The 13,913-nt window shown below is 39.3% G+C and overlaps 1 protein-coding gene across 5 annotated transcripts in view; it reads left to right on the forward strand.

Annotated features, from left to right (window-relative positions):
• The window catches only part of ELMO1 (engulfment and cell motility 1), a 546,685-nt gene that overhangs the window by 355,747 nt on the left and 177,025 nt on the right, over nt 1-13,913 (forward strand). The gene's annotated exons all lie outside the window — the stretch shown is intronic.

The raw sequence follows: 13,913 nt of genomic DNA on the forward strand, positions 1-13,913 counted from the left end.
AAAATCCCTATAGTTTTAGTACTTTACCTGTAATGAAGTTTGTCCCACATTGTGCTGGCAACTGGATTCTGGAGAAATCCAGACATCAATGGTTAACAGCTTTGGGTCTTCAGGCAGAACAGCAGTACAGATGGTACAAAAGAGACATGTCTGCTCTATTGATAAAAGTTACTTAATTAATTACGCTGTTAGGCCATCTGTACTGCTGTTCTACCTAAAGCCCAGCATGCACTGACAGTTTTTTTCGATCAACCAAGTAGACTGAACTGAAAAAAAACTGAGGAGCTTGCTGTACTAACTGTGCAATATTAGTAAAGTGATCTCCCCACTTAACCATTGTGTTCTGACAGGGGGACTGCCATTGGCTGCGAGTGCTGATTGGATGCCATTCAGCGGCTGTTTTTCCAGCATGCCTGTTCAACAGACACCGGACAGGTGGCTGTACACATGGGACAAATGTTGGCTGGTTTCTGTTTAACCTGCTAATACCGGACAATATTGGGCCCGTGTGTACCAGGCTTAAAGACCCAAAGCTAATAAGATTTCTCCTGCATCCAGCTGCCCACACAATGTAAGACATTTTATAGGTAAGTAATGTAAAAAAGACTGTTTGTTTTTTAGCTGAACTTCAGCTTTAAAACTCTGCAGGTTGAATGAGAGAAATTATTCTATTTCCTGAATCTAATTGGATGCAAGGCACTGTTTGAAGAAATCCTTTTATTCCTGGTTCCTTTGACAAATACCTATTAAAAGTCCATTTTTATTGAGCCAGGTGGTGACAACAGGGTCACACATGTAATGAATGTTGGGCCAATTTAGCATGAATCGACCGTGTATGGCCAGCCTGTGACTTTCAGTCTGAGCTTTAGAACCCTTATTACCAACACAAACTGTGCATTTCCTTTCTTTATTTTTGTAAAGACTTGCCTTGCCTCTTCAGCTTTGTGACATTTGTTGCTAAATCTGAAGCAAGTGTCGTCATCTTTCTTTAGCCCACATCATAACATCAAGGTCACTTTTCCACTTAAGCATTTTATTAATGTATGTCCTGAAATATTCATCCAGACTCCGTAGGAGAACAAAGCGGTGCCTTGCAGTGATTACTGATAAAGTGATTATGGAGATGAAAAGATCAGCCGATCCATTACTATGGAAAAGTGATTGCTTTTACCCGTGCTTTACTTATTCAGCTGTGTCATGTACTTTTACTTTTAAAACATTACTTAGACATTATCTACAGGAAACCAAAAGAATGATTTAGGCAGTCCATACATTTTCTTTTTTTTTTTTTTTTTTTTTTTCATTCAACCGGCAGGTGAAACAAAAAAGAATGATCCGATTTCCCCATCCACACACTCAATGTGGATGGGGGAATCCTCCTTCTGTGCTATTGTGTTTTGACAGTGGGGAGCCTCCCCACTGTCCGAATATAATGATCAATAATGGGTCAGGAAAAACTTGACAGGCTGGTTGTACAGGAGTCGATTAGTAGATCAACTTCTGTGTAACCATGGTGCCCATTTATGGATCAAAATTTGCCTGGCTGAACCAGCCAAATTTACATCCATGTATGGCCAGCTTTAAATGTAACTATTTGGCAGCTATAGGCAAAGCATTAATTTCGACATTATATCTATTGCAGTGCAGCTTAAGAAGACCATTCCTTTTAGCATTCTTTTCCGCATATGAATGCATTTTATGTATGGTACAGTATTATAATGATTGTGAAAAACTGAGTTTTCTGGGTACTACACCTCTCCACAGAATATAAAATTACAACAGGCATTATGTACACCATTGGACATAATGTCCTGAAATGTAATTTCCTGCTTTTGTAATTTTCTTAGAAGTCTTCATTTAGATACAATAAAAATGTATGCATCCCCTTCAATAGGAATTTTATTTTTTCTATAAAGCTTGTCTACAAAAGGGATGTGGACACTGCAGCTTTCCTCATTAGAGCACTGAGATTTGCTTAGTCTGGTATAATATGTGCAGACGCTCATGTAAAGTAGATAGTCTGAAAAGAACGTGGTAAAACAAACATCTATTTCTTCAGAACAGAAGAAAGGTAGACATTTGCAACAAAGTTTGTTAAAGCTGTATTAAACCCAAAAGCAAAAAATTTATTATATTGCAGCATACAAATCATTAGATGTGGTGGCTGCATCAGTTTTCTTTTCTTGTCTTTTTTCCTCTGTTTTCTCCTGGTGACCTGGCCATTAACAGACCTCCTGTATTAGTGAGACACACCTCTGGAGGGATGGGCATAGGAGGCAAAGCAGACAGCAACATTGTCAGTCTGGGGGGGGGGGTTGGGGGCGGCGTAGTGTTAAATATATTAGCAGATTTAGAACCACTAACAAATTGAAGCCAGCTCACACTTTATAATCAGTTATGCCCCGTACACACGATCAGAAATTCCGCCAGCAAAAGTCGGATGTGAGCTTTTGGTCAGAAATTCCGACCGTGTGTTTGCTCCATCGAACTTTTGCTGGCAGAATTCCAGCCAGCAAAAGATTGAGAGCAGGTTCTCTATTTTTCGGTCGGAAAAAGTTCCTATCCGAAAATGCGTTCATCTGTATGTGATTCGGACACGCAAAAAACCACGCATGCTCGGAAACAATTCGACGCATGCTCGGAAGCCTTGAACTTCATTTTCTCGGCTCGTCGTAGTGTTGTACATCACCATGTTCTTGATGGTCGAAAGTTCAGAGAACTTTTGTGTGACCGTGTGTATGCAAGGCAAGCTTGAGCGGAATTCCTTCGGAAAAACCATTAAAGTTTTTTATGACGGAATTCCTGATCGTGTGTAGGGGGCATTACAGAAAACAACTTTTCCCTTTTGCGATAAAGGGTTTGCTTAAATAAAAAAAGCTGATCTTTTTAATCAACTCTGCCAGTGGTAGGTGGTTTGCCTTATCCATGTAAACTGATACATTCTTCTAATACAACCATCACATCTAAGAATTGGTAAACTGCAATATAATAAATGCTTGATTTTGGGTTTAATACTGCTTTAAAATACTTGAAATGTACATAGATCACCTAGATGGGATTGCGTTTCCTTAGCAAAAGTGTGGTTACATTTTAGGTTTTATGTCATGACATCAAAATATGGTCTTTCATTGCTGCCTCATAACCAACGCAGATAATTTGTATTATGCAAAATGACTAAACAGACACATAAGGGCAGGTTTATTAAAACTGATGCACACAGAATCTGGTGAAACTGTGCATAGTAACCAATTAGCTTCTAGGTGTTATTGGCAAAGCTTAATTGAACAAGCTGAAGTTAGAATAGAATAGTTTTAGTATATCTACTCTATAGGAGTTGATTTACCTTATTAATTAAACTCTGGGGCAATTTCCCTGGCAAAGTCCAACTTCTCTTGCAAAGTGAAAATCCTACTCTCATTTCATATATCAAATCCTATGTGCTTGTTTGGTCATTTTTCACAGTTCCTGTAACAGAACCCTTTACTCTCAAGAGAGTGTTAGCAGCATGTTGTAATGCACTGCTTCAGAATGAGTACTGTAGGTCTGGGGTGTTTGGTTATGTTTGACAACTGACATTGTATTCTTTCATTATTTTATGCTTACTTCACACACAGATGCTAAATTATAATTCAGCACCACTGTGTGAGAGCTCCTACAACTGGGATTGTTGTAGTAATGTGCTCTTTTTCAGCGATGGTTCTCACAGTTACACTTTAGGGGAGAACCCCTAGGGGCTTCCAGGATGGAGAAGGATTTAGGGGCCCTGGTAGAAGACAGACTGAGAAATAGCATGCAGTGTCAAGCAGCAGCTTCTAAGGCCAGCAGACTATTAGCATGCATTAAAAAAGTAATTTACTCCAGAGATAAAACAAGTCCCAGGGAGTGTAAGAGGACAAGGGGCCACACGACGAGACTGGAAGAAAAGGGGTTTAACTTTATGCTGTGTAGGGGGTTTTTCACTGTCAGGGCGGTAAGGATGTGGAACTCCCTTACACAATCGTTGGTGTCGGCAAGAAGTATGGCTAGTTTTAAAAGACTCTTGGACATGCATCTTAGCGAAAACAATATACGGGGATGTGGGAATTTTTTTTTTTTTTTTTACACACTCACCTACACAGGTTGAACTGGATGGACTGTTGTCTTTATTCAACCTTACCAACTATGTAACTATAAGTAACTAAATCAGTTTTGTAATTAATATTCATTAGGTATATTGTTTTATTACAAATCTGCAGGGTCTTAAATTTGTCACGGCGGCGGTGTCGAATATTTAAAGAACTTGTGAAATCTGCTTTTATAAGAATGCTATTAGATAGAATGCGCTAAAATATATGAACGGTATTTACAGGAGGGGTGGTGTTATGTCTGTAGCTCCATCTATTATAATGCAGCATTTTACATAAGATACCTTTGAAAGGCACCCTGTTGAAAACTACATCAAAGATGCAGAAAAAAAACAACCCATCTGTAATGTATAGATGGAAATTACATGTCCTTTGGATGCAAAGGTGTAAAAGTTCCTGCATAGCAGATTCAAAAGTTCTATCCTCATGACTATGCCCACTCCAGTAAAAAGAAAAGACCAGTGTGATTGGAAGCTACTACAGTGCTGACATCCTGAGCATGGTCCATTCAACAAATTGTATCGTGGGTGTATGAGACTTTCCTGGCACTAAATAAAATCCAACAACTTTAAATGTATTTTTTTAAATGGATAAAACATCAGTAACAAACCTTAAATGTAGGTTTAAACAATAATAGAGACAAAAATAGCCCACACAGTCCCTTAAGTTAAAGTACAGCAATCTTGATTATGATCTGTGTCATGCTGAGTGGCACATTTCAAGTACCACTCTTCATCAGGGACATTAGAAGAACCTAACTTTACAAGAGTAAGTAGATGTCAAATACAATAGCTGTACAAACAGAAAATATTGCATACGGGAGCAATGCAATAATATAAACACAAACTCTAGGAGAAATGTGAACTGCAAGCCTATAAATGACCAAATAAAAACAGTAATGCTAATGGTGTAGTGGTGTAGTCCCATGATGATAGGGTCTCAACAGGGAAAGGGACAACTGAAAATGCAGAGATTCCAGCTTGCAGCTTACAGACCTGTAAAAAAATATAAATTTATTTTCTCTGATTTCAAGAATGACCCACTACTGAATAAAAAAGAGAAGATTAATAACAAGTACATAAACTGACCCTAAACAAAAATACTTATAAGTGGGTCAATCCAGAGGCATGGCTAGCTGCAACAATCCAAAACCAGGGAGAGCACAAACTATGCTCCTGGAAATCCCCCTTATGGCCAGATGCAGGAAATTGCAGTAAGCGTAACTAGAAGGGTAATAGGGGGCACAGAAATGGTCCTAGAGGGTACACCTTCAACAACACTACATAATCCATCAAAGCTGCTTCCCTCTAATGTTTCCCCTACGCCGTGGTAGGGGTGGCCATCTTGGGGCATGCAATTGTGCCCAAAGCAGCCAAAAGAACCAGCGAACCCAGGGAGGCCGACTGAACAGACCCTGACTCCAGCAAGAGCATAGTCCAATACTCCAACACCCCACCACCAAGCCCACCAGTAAAATGCCCCCTTAGTCCCGCAGATAATGTGTGGTCTGGGGAGGGCCTGCTATGCCGAGCATATTCCAAGTCCCACCCTACATCCAAATGAGGGCTCAAAACATGCAAAACATAAACAAAGAATTAAAATAAAAAATACATATCTTATATTGGGTAGATACAAATACAACAAAACAATATAGAAATCATGTATACAAAACCAAAACACAATCCAATAAAAAATTCAATATTTTTCTAACAACACAGAAACAAAACAATTTCTTATATGTGCTGTACGGGACACCAAGGGTGAGTTATGAATGGGTGCTATGTGGCACTGATATTCGGGTTGTGTTCTCTTAAAGGGGATAGGTTGGTGTACTCAGGGTTCTCAGCCGTACAGGTTGAGGGATTGCAGGACAGTTGGACAGGAGAGAGGACTGACTCCCAGTCCTCTCAGCATTAGTAGCAGCTTATTTGGGACCCGGAACTTTGGAGGCCCTGAGTAACATTTGAGTGGAAAAGGGGCCTCCACTCCTGACTACAGGGACTCCGGTCCCTACAGGGTTAATCAGCCTCCAGGAAGCAGCACATAAGGCAGGAAACTCCCAGTGTTGGTGGATGGAGTAGGAGTTGAGAGGAGACCTGGCTCTGTGTTGCATGTGTGCTGCAAAACATCTGAAGCTGGATGCTGCTAACACTGGGGTAAAGCCTTCCTGGTGTATTCCCTATTTATTAGTTTGATTTGTGCTGAAGATAAGCAGATTTTTTGTGTTGCATTTTCTGAAGTTTGTTTTGCTGCTGGAAGCTCTGTTGTGTTTGCCTAAAGAAAAATAAAGACTTTTATGTTTAAGTTAACCGGCTGTTGCATGTGGTCCCGAGGTGCTACATCCCTTGAATATTATAGTGTATCCAAACCCAAATACATAAATCAAAACAATATGTATTCATGAGTCTACCTTTTAGGTGGATTTGGTTGGTACCGTCTCAATCCCTTTTCTGTACTTTTGTTTTGGAGGAATAGCCCTCCAAACTGGTTGGAAATGTAGGCTCCATTAGGCCTTGGGCAGATACTGCCTCTCCATTTAAAAACCCATCCTTAGTCTTGTCCCAGGCACCTCCTCTTAGATCCAGAAGTATGTGATCCAATGAATGGAACCATAGAGAAATGATAGTGGTGGGCCTCCTAAAAAGATATAAAGGGTTATGATGCCCTTAGATGTTAGGACGGCAGTTTTCTAACGCCATTCACACCTGGACTAAGAGACATTGGCCTCCAACAGACACTGCACGGCAAGACAACTTTAGGGAGTACCAATTGGGGATGCTGGAAAACCTTTTCTAAACTCTTCATATTCCTTCATAGTCTGACAAGGAATGATAAGACCAGTTGGGACTATCATAGATACCTTAGTTTGCACCTGCATGCCTGTCTGCCCACCCTCCAATGTTTATGATGATCTGTAGGATTAACGAAAACATGATATTGAGTTAAGCAGATGCAAAAACATAAATGTATTTTGCCAATTAAAATGAGCATGCATATTTTGAGACTGAATAATAAACACAAAATATGAATTACATATGTTTAGCATCCCTGTAATCAAGAGAAGCAAGTGGATACTGTTTGTTTAATTTCCCTGAATAGTTAACATATTTTTTAAAGTTTTGCTTCTAACATAAAGCCAAATCTGTCTTCGAAGATCAACATGGTGCCACCCCCTTCCAACCTAGTGGTTGCAAAGATATTAGCAGTTGAGGCTACACACTGAGAAATTAAAAAAACAATTGCTGTGATCATGAAGGTGTTAGAAAACCTCAGTTCATGAAGGGGTTACATTTTTACATTTATTATAGTCAATGTTAATGAGGTTTGTAATCATTGTCATACATAAGGCCAGGTTCATACTGGTACGACAAACGCTTCGACATTGGGAGCTCATGTCGCATGACGTGAGAAAATCAATGTTTCCCTATGGGAGCCGTCTTAACTGGTCCAACACAAGTCGGTACGACTTTTAAAATGCTCCCTGGTATTGACGGGGATCACAGTGGGATCCCTGTTCATTGAAGTCAGACACATGTCGGACTTCAAGACGCAGGGCAAAGTCGGATCCAAAGTGGTACGACTGTCATGTCGTACCAGTATGAACCCGGCCTAAAGGAGTGGAAGAGTGAAATGGAAGCATCTGTGGTGTAGGAGCAGGGGAGAAAAAAAACTGATGTTATCCAGCTAATAAAACACCTCCTAATGTCTTCCCAACTATAAAATGGGAAGCTGGGTCAGTAGTTATCATCCTATAACATGCATTAAGTGCTAGTTCACACCAGATGGAGTTCCGTGCGCTTTCTTTTCTGCACTAAAAATGCATTCAGTGTTTTCCAATGTATTACGATGGATCTAGTTCACACCAGTACAGTCAGTTTCCGGTGCAGAAAAAAAAGTAAAGCGTGCTGCATTTTTTTTCCTGCACAGAACTGTACTGGAACATAGCAAATTCTATCAAAAATGCACTGGAACTGCGTGTGGTGTGAACTGTAAGCTAAAACTGATCCGGAACGTATCCGGAGTGCATTTTTGTGGTGTGAACTGGCCCTAAAAATGCATGCACGGTGTTTCCCATGTGTTCCAATTGCTCTAGTTCACACCAGTGCAATCAGTTCCAGTCAGTTTCCGGCCAGTTTGCGGCGCAGAAACTGACCGGAACTGACTGCATTGGTGTGAACTAGAGCCATTGGAATACATGAAAAACACTGTGTGTACATTTTTAGTGCAGAAAAAAATGCACGGAACTGCATCTAGTGTGAACTGGCCCTGACACTTAAGAAAATGGATAACACACATTAAAGCATTGTATAGATGTGAATTAGCACCATTTTCAAATGATGGCTTACCTGTACATGTTGACGTGTTAAAATGCATTGGGATTGGACACTAAAAACTAAATCTCTATAGTCTATGAACGACAGAATGACTTTTGAACAGGTAGGAGAATAAAACCTACAATGTATGTGATGGAAATAATTTGTTTCATTAAACATAGATGTAGTAATGAAATCTGAATCATCTTTGTCCAGTTTTGTCTTTCTAAGAAGTATGAAAACGAAGTTAGTGCCTGTCTATTTTGTGTCTGCTTTTCTTTCTGTACAGTTAACAGATATATTCACGACCATTCTGTCTTCTTCTTTTTTTTTTTTTTATAATCACTTTTTTCTTCTTTATTAAGACAAATTCCAACATACAACCTAAAAGTACACATTGCACAAGGTATCTATATAAATCCTTTTATTAACACAAACCACAGTAACCCCCCTCCCCAAAAAACACACCAGATACCTGATCATATCGTCTTCAGGAAAAAGAAGAAGGAACAATAAATATATATATGTATATATATATATATATATATATATATATATATATCCCACACCCATTTATCTATTCATAACCAAAACTCATTTTGTGCAACACATTGTTCAAAATATAATTTAAGAAGGAGGCTTTACAGCACCCTATTACGTGTGTCAAACAATCTAAAAAAACAAACAGACACAAACTAAAGAAAAAAAAAAAAAAAAAAAGGACCATTGTGTCAAATTGCCCTTTTTTTTTTCTTTAAAGGCAAAACTTTTTTAGTTTTGGATAGCGTAGGGAGGGATTAATTAGAACACTTGTCAGTTTTTATTTCTGTCTGTGTCCCTGTTGAAGAGACTCACCCTCTGTATTTATCCTGTATACTGTTATTAAAAGTAAAAGAAAATCCCAAATCTTGGGTTGACACCAGAACACTAATAGAAGGTAAATCTTTCAACTAGTTCTGATGAACCCGCTGACACCCTCACTTTGAAGGGATTTCTTCTCACTTCCTGTTTTGTCTATGGGAAGCAGATGACAAAAAAAAACGATAGGTTATAACCCCCCTTATTCTATCCAAGATGAAAAAAAAATTGCCTTAATGCCGCGTACACACGGTCGGACTTTTCGTCTACAAAAGTCCAACGGACGCTGACGGACTAAAGCTGGCTGGTAATCCGATCGTGTGTGGGCTTCTCCGGACTTTCAACTGACTTTTTTAGCCTCAAATCCGACGGACTTTAGATTTGAAACATGCTTCAAATCTTTACGTCGTAAGTACGACGGACCCCGAAATCCGCTCGTCTGTGTGCTAGTCCGACGGACAAAAACCCATGCTAGGGCAGCTATTGGCTACTGGCTATGAACTTCCTTATTTTAGTCCGGTGTACGTCATCACGTACGAATCCGTCGGACTTTTGTGTGGTCGTGTGTAGGCAAGTCCGTTCGTAAGAAAGTCTGCCGCAAGTCCGCCGAAGGTACGTCGGAAGTATGTCGGACAGGCTGTCGGACTTTTGTAGACGAAAAGTCCGACCGTGTGTACGCGGCATTAGTTGCACGTTTTTTTTCTTTAATTCTACTCCTACCCTTAAACCTACACTATATCTGATCCTAAAAAAATTACCTCTATATTCATCTTCCCGTTTACATCTACATTTACAATAGGAATAAGATCTGTCAGTAAAGATTTTGATTTATTTATCTTTAAAGCGCCAACAGCATCACTAGTAAACTAAATTCTAGAGATAAAAAACAAAAATTAATGTGGTTATTCAATAATGAACAAAAGAACAAAAAAAGCTAATGTAGCTTCAGCACAATTCCTTTATTTAAAAAAAAAAAAGTGTCCCCCAGTGTAAATCCATTGTTAATCACAACACCGCCGTAACCCTTGTGATGCACCGCCTTCCCTTGTGATGTCACTGAGAGAGAAAGGGGAAGCGTTAGCAGCCAGTCATGTGTATTGCATGCAAGTGTGTTGAAAAGTAACATGTTGAGAGGAGGTGAAATCAGAGTAAGCTGAGGAAACCCAATTCTACATTTAAAACCACAGATTCTACCCAACAATTATAATGAGGGCATCCCTTCAGCATCATCAGTAATTTGTGGTAGTAAATCATAAGGCTTGTACCTTACTGATTATTTTCTATTATTTTACAATTCTGTGCTGTTTTTCAAGTATTTTGAAATATAGTTTCTTAATAAAAGGATATTGCTGATAATTTATATATATTCAAGTTAATGACTCGCGCATTCATTTCTGTTCTTTGACAAATATGTTCTTTTGGTCATCATCGATGCGGCCACAGTACGTTGGCTTGTGCCTAAACTGTGTGTAATTGTATGTTTGTGCAGTAAGAGGTTGATTCAATCACCGCTGTTTGGAAAGCTGAATTAGCATGGCCCTAATCTGATGCTGAAGGTAGATTGAGGACTTCTATATATAGATGTAAATATAAAAGCCTGAGGTTTTTTGACTAATGCATGCTCAAAATGCTTCCGCTAATAAATCGCTTTGGGCCACATGGAAGCCTAACAGATTGCACTTTATTGCCTGCAGGTCTTTGCTCTTCTCATGTTTATTCAATTTTGACATGCCGTTGCAGGATGGATTTCTGTTCTGGAAAGATTACAGTTTAAAGCTGTAGCACAGTTTTTTTTTACTAAAAGCTAATGAGGAGAAGTCAAAAATTATTATTTTTTTAACTTTATTTCCCAGAAATTTATTTTTTTAGTAAGCACCTTCAAGGAAAGCTGGGCTTATTTGAAGACCTGTTGAATCCAAGCATAACATCATATTTTAGAAGCAGTTAAACTTTTGGTCAAACTTAGAGGGTGTCAGAGTTCAATGGACTCATTGAGGTTGATTACTAAAACTGGAGAGTGCAAAATCTGGTGCAGTTCTGTATGGAAACCAATCAGCTTGATTGAACAAGCTGCATTTAGAAGCTGATTGGCTACCATGCACAGCTGCACCAGATTTTGCATTCTTCAGTTTTAGTAAATAAACCCCATTGTGTCACCAAGAGTACCAGCTGACTAAAGGTAGGACAGAAGCTGTAGTGATGCAAATCCTCATACAGATGGTCAGGGCAAATGGCAGACCATAGCAGATTCAGCCAGTTGATGAACCACTCAGCAGAGTTCAGGTAGATGGAATGATGATTGACCATAATAACAGGCCAATAGCTAAGTATAGACAAGGTCCAAACCTTGTCATACCTTAATCAAAGGCATAAGTAGACAAGTAGACAAACTAACCTGTTGATAATGCACAGGTTAAATGTCAAGCATTCTATTTAAGCATTCTTGATTAAGGTAAGTGTGCACAACAGACACCTGGAGATGGTAAGGACTTAGTACTGTTTACGCAAGTGTTTTCTGCTGACCATCTTATCTGAATGCCTGATTTGAAATAAAAGACTATATAGTTACTTGTGATTTTATATACCCCCAATGAACCTGGTAACCACAGACCATGACATCTTTGCTTAGTTTGTAAGTTATATGGTTGAGCTCAGATGGTGCTTCCTTGTTTATAACATAAAAGCGACTTTGCATTCTTCATAGTATTGAACAATAATATTTTCGAGATTGACCCCTTTTGAAATGACATCCTCCTGAAGCCAACTAATTTTATAGCAGGCACAAAATTCATTAATTTTATGTTGCTGTAGTCATTGACTCTCTAACTTGTAATGTGCTTGTTATCCTCTTCCTATTACCTGCTAAGACAGTGCGTCAATAAACACATCTTTATCTTGTTTTGATTGACAACAGGCTTGTAGCTGCATTCATTTCAGCCTGGTGTCGGTCTGCCCAGGGTCAAAATGTCTTCTAAGTGCCTTTGAAAAGAAGCATATCTGCTTCCATTAAGAGACGCTTTTCAATTATAAGAACATTAGTTCTTTGCATTGGTTTTAATGGCTTACTGGAAGGAACTTGATGGAGGAAAGGAGATTTTGCCTTTAAGTAAAATCAAGGTATGAATCTAAGGAAACATTTACAGCATAGTGGCTTCAGTATAAATTGTTGTAAATAATTACCAAATTGATAATAAAAATGCTGCTCTGTAACCTAATTTATTAGGAAAGATGTGTCAAACTTTGCTTACTCCAGCTACTTGCACACAAACAGTCCCTGCAGTGGGTCACATAGCTAGGTTTGGATTCTGAAGTTCAAAGATAGCATTGTCACAATTACCATGATTGTTCCATTTTTGTTGATCTAAAGTACCAATTATGGCCACAGAACAGTCTTGTAAAAGTGAATTGTCAGTAAAAGGCACTTGTATCTAATGTACTACTAGATGTTAGTTGCTTGGATATTGATTAGATGGGTTGCAATATTATGTAGCGCAGCACAAGTAAAAATGTTCTGGTTATCTTGTCGGTTTATATTGTCTGTTTTCCATTGGCCCCTAAACAATTCACTTGTTTTTCCATGGATGTAGAATAACTGTGTAATAGATATTTGGCCGTGGATATCTAAAGCTTTTCTTTTTGTAGGGAGGGGTGTCCCCATTGGGGAGATTCCCCCCCCCCCCCTCTGTCATGTGTTGACATCTGGAATTTCATCAAAAGAAGCTTTGCGAGAAAGTCTCCTGCATGATGACTGCAAGAAATACCTGACAGAGGTTTTTTTATTGTACTACTACTAGTGTTCAAGAGGTTTTCTCTTACTTCCTGGTAGCAAGTGGTTAGTAAGCAAAGAGAAACCTTCCCACCTTCCCTAAAGGTTATAACACTAAAACATTACAAAGTTAAATATATATAACTATATAAATATATATATATATATATATATATATATATACACACACACACACTATATTATCAGTATTGGGCTGCCTGCCTTTAGATACACATGAACTTTAATGGCATCCCAGTCTTAGTCCGTAGGGTTCAATATTGAGTTGGCCCACCCTTTGCAGCTATAACAGCTTCAACTCTTTTGGGAATACTGTCCACAAGGTTTAGGAGTGTGTCTATGGGAATGTTTGACCATTCTTTCAGGAGCACATTTGTGAGGTCAGACAATGATGTTGGACAAGGAAGCCTGGCTCGCAGTCTCCGCTCTAATTCATCCCAAAGGTGTTCTATAGGGTTGAGGTCAGGACTCTGTGCAGGCCAGTCAAGTTCCTCCACCCCAAACTCACTCATCCATGTCTTTAAAAACCTTGCTTTGTGCACTGGCCAAAATCATTTGGTATGGGGGGGGGGTTGTTTTTCAGGGGTTGGGCTTGGCCCCTCAGTTCCAGGGAAAGGAACTCTTAAGGCATCAGCATACCAAGACATTTTGGACAATTTTATGCTCCCAAATTTGTGGGAACAGTTTGGGGATGGCCCTTTCCTGTTTCAGCATGACTGTACACCAGTGCACAAACAAGGTCCATAAAGACCTGGATGAGTGAGTTTGGGGTGGAAGAACTTGACTGGCCTGCACAGAGTCCTGACTTCAACCCGATAGAACACCTCTGGGATG

This window comes from Aquarana catesbeiana, linkage group LG05, assembly GCF_042186555.1.
Source record: "Aquarana catesbeiana isolate 2022-GZ linkage group LG05, ASM4218655v1, whole genome shotgun sequence".
NCBI lineage: Eukaryota > Metazoa > Chordata > Amphibia > Anura > Ranidae > Aquarana > Aquarana catesbeiana.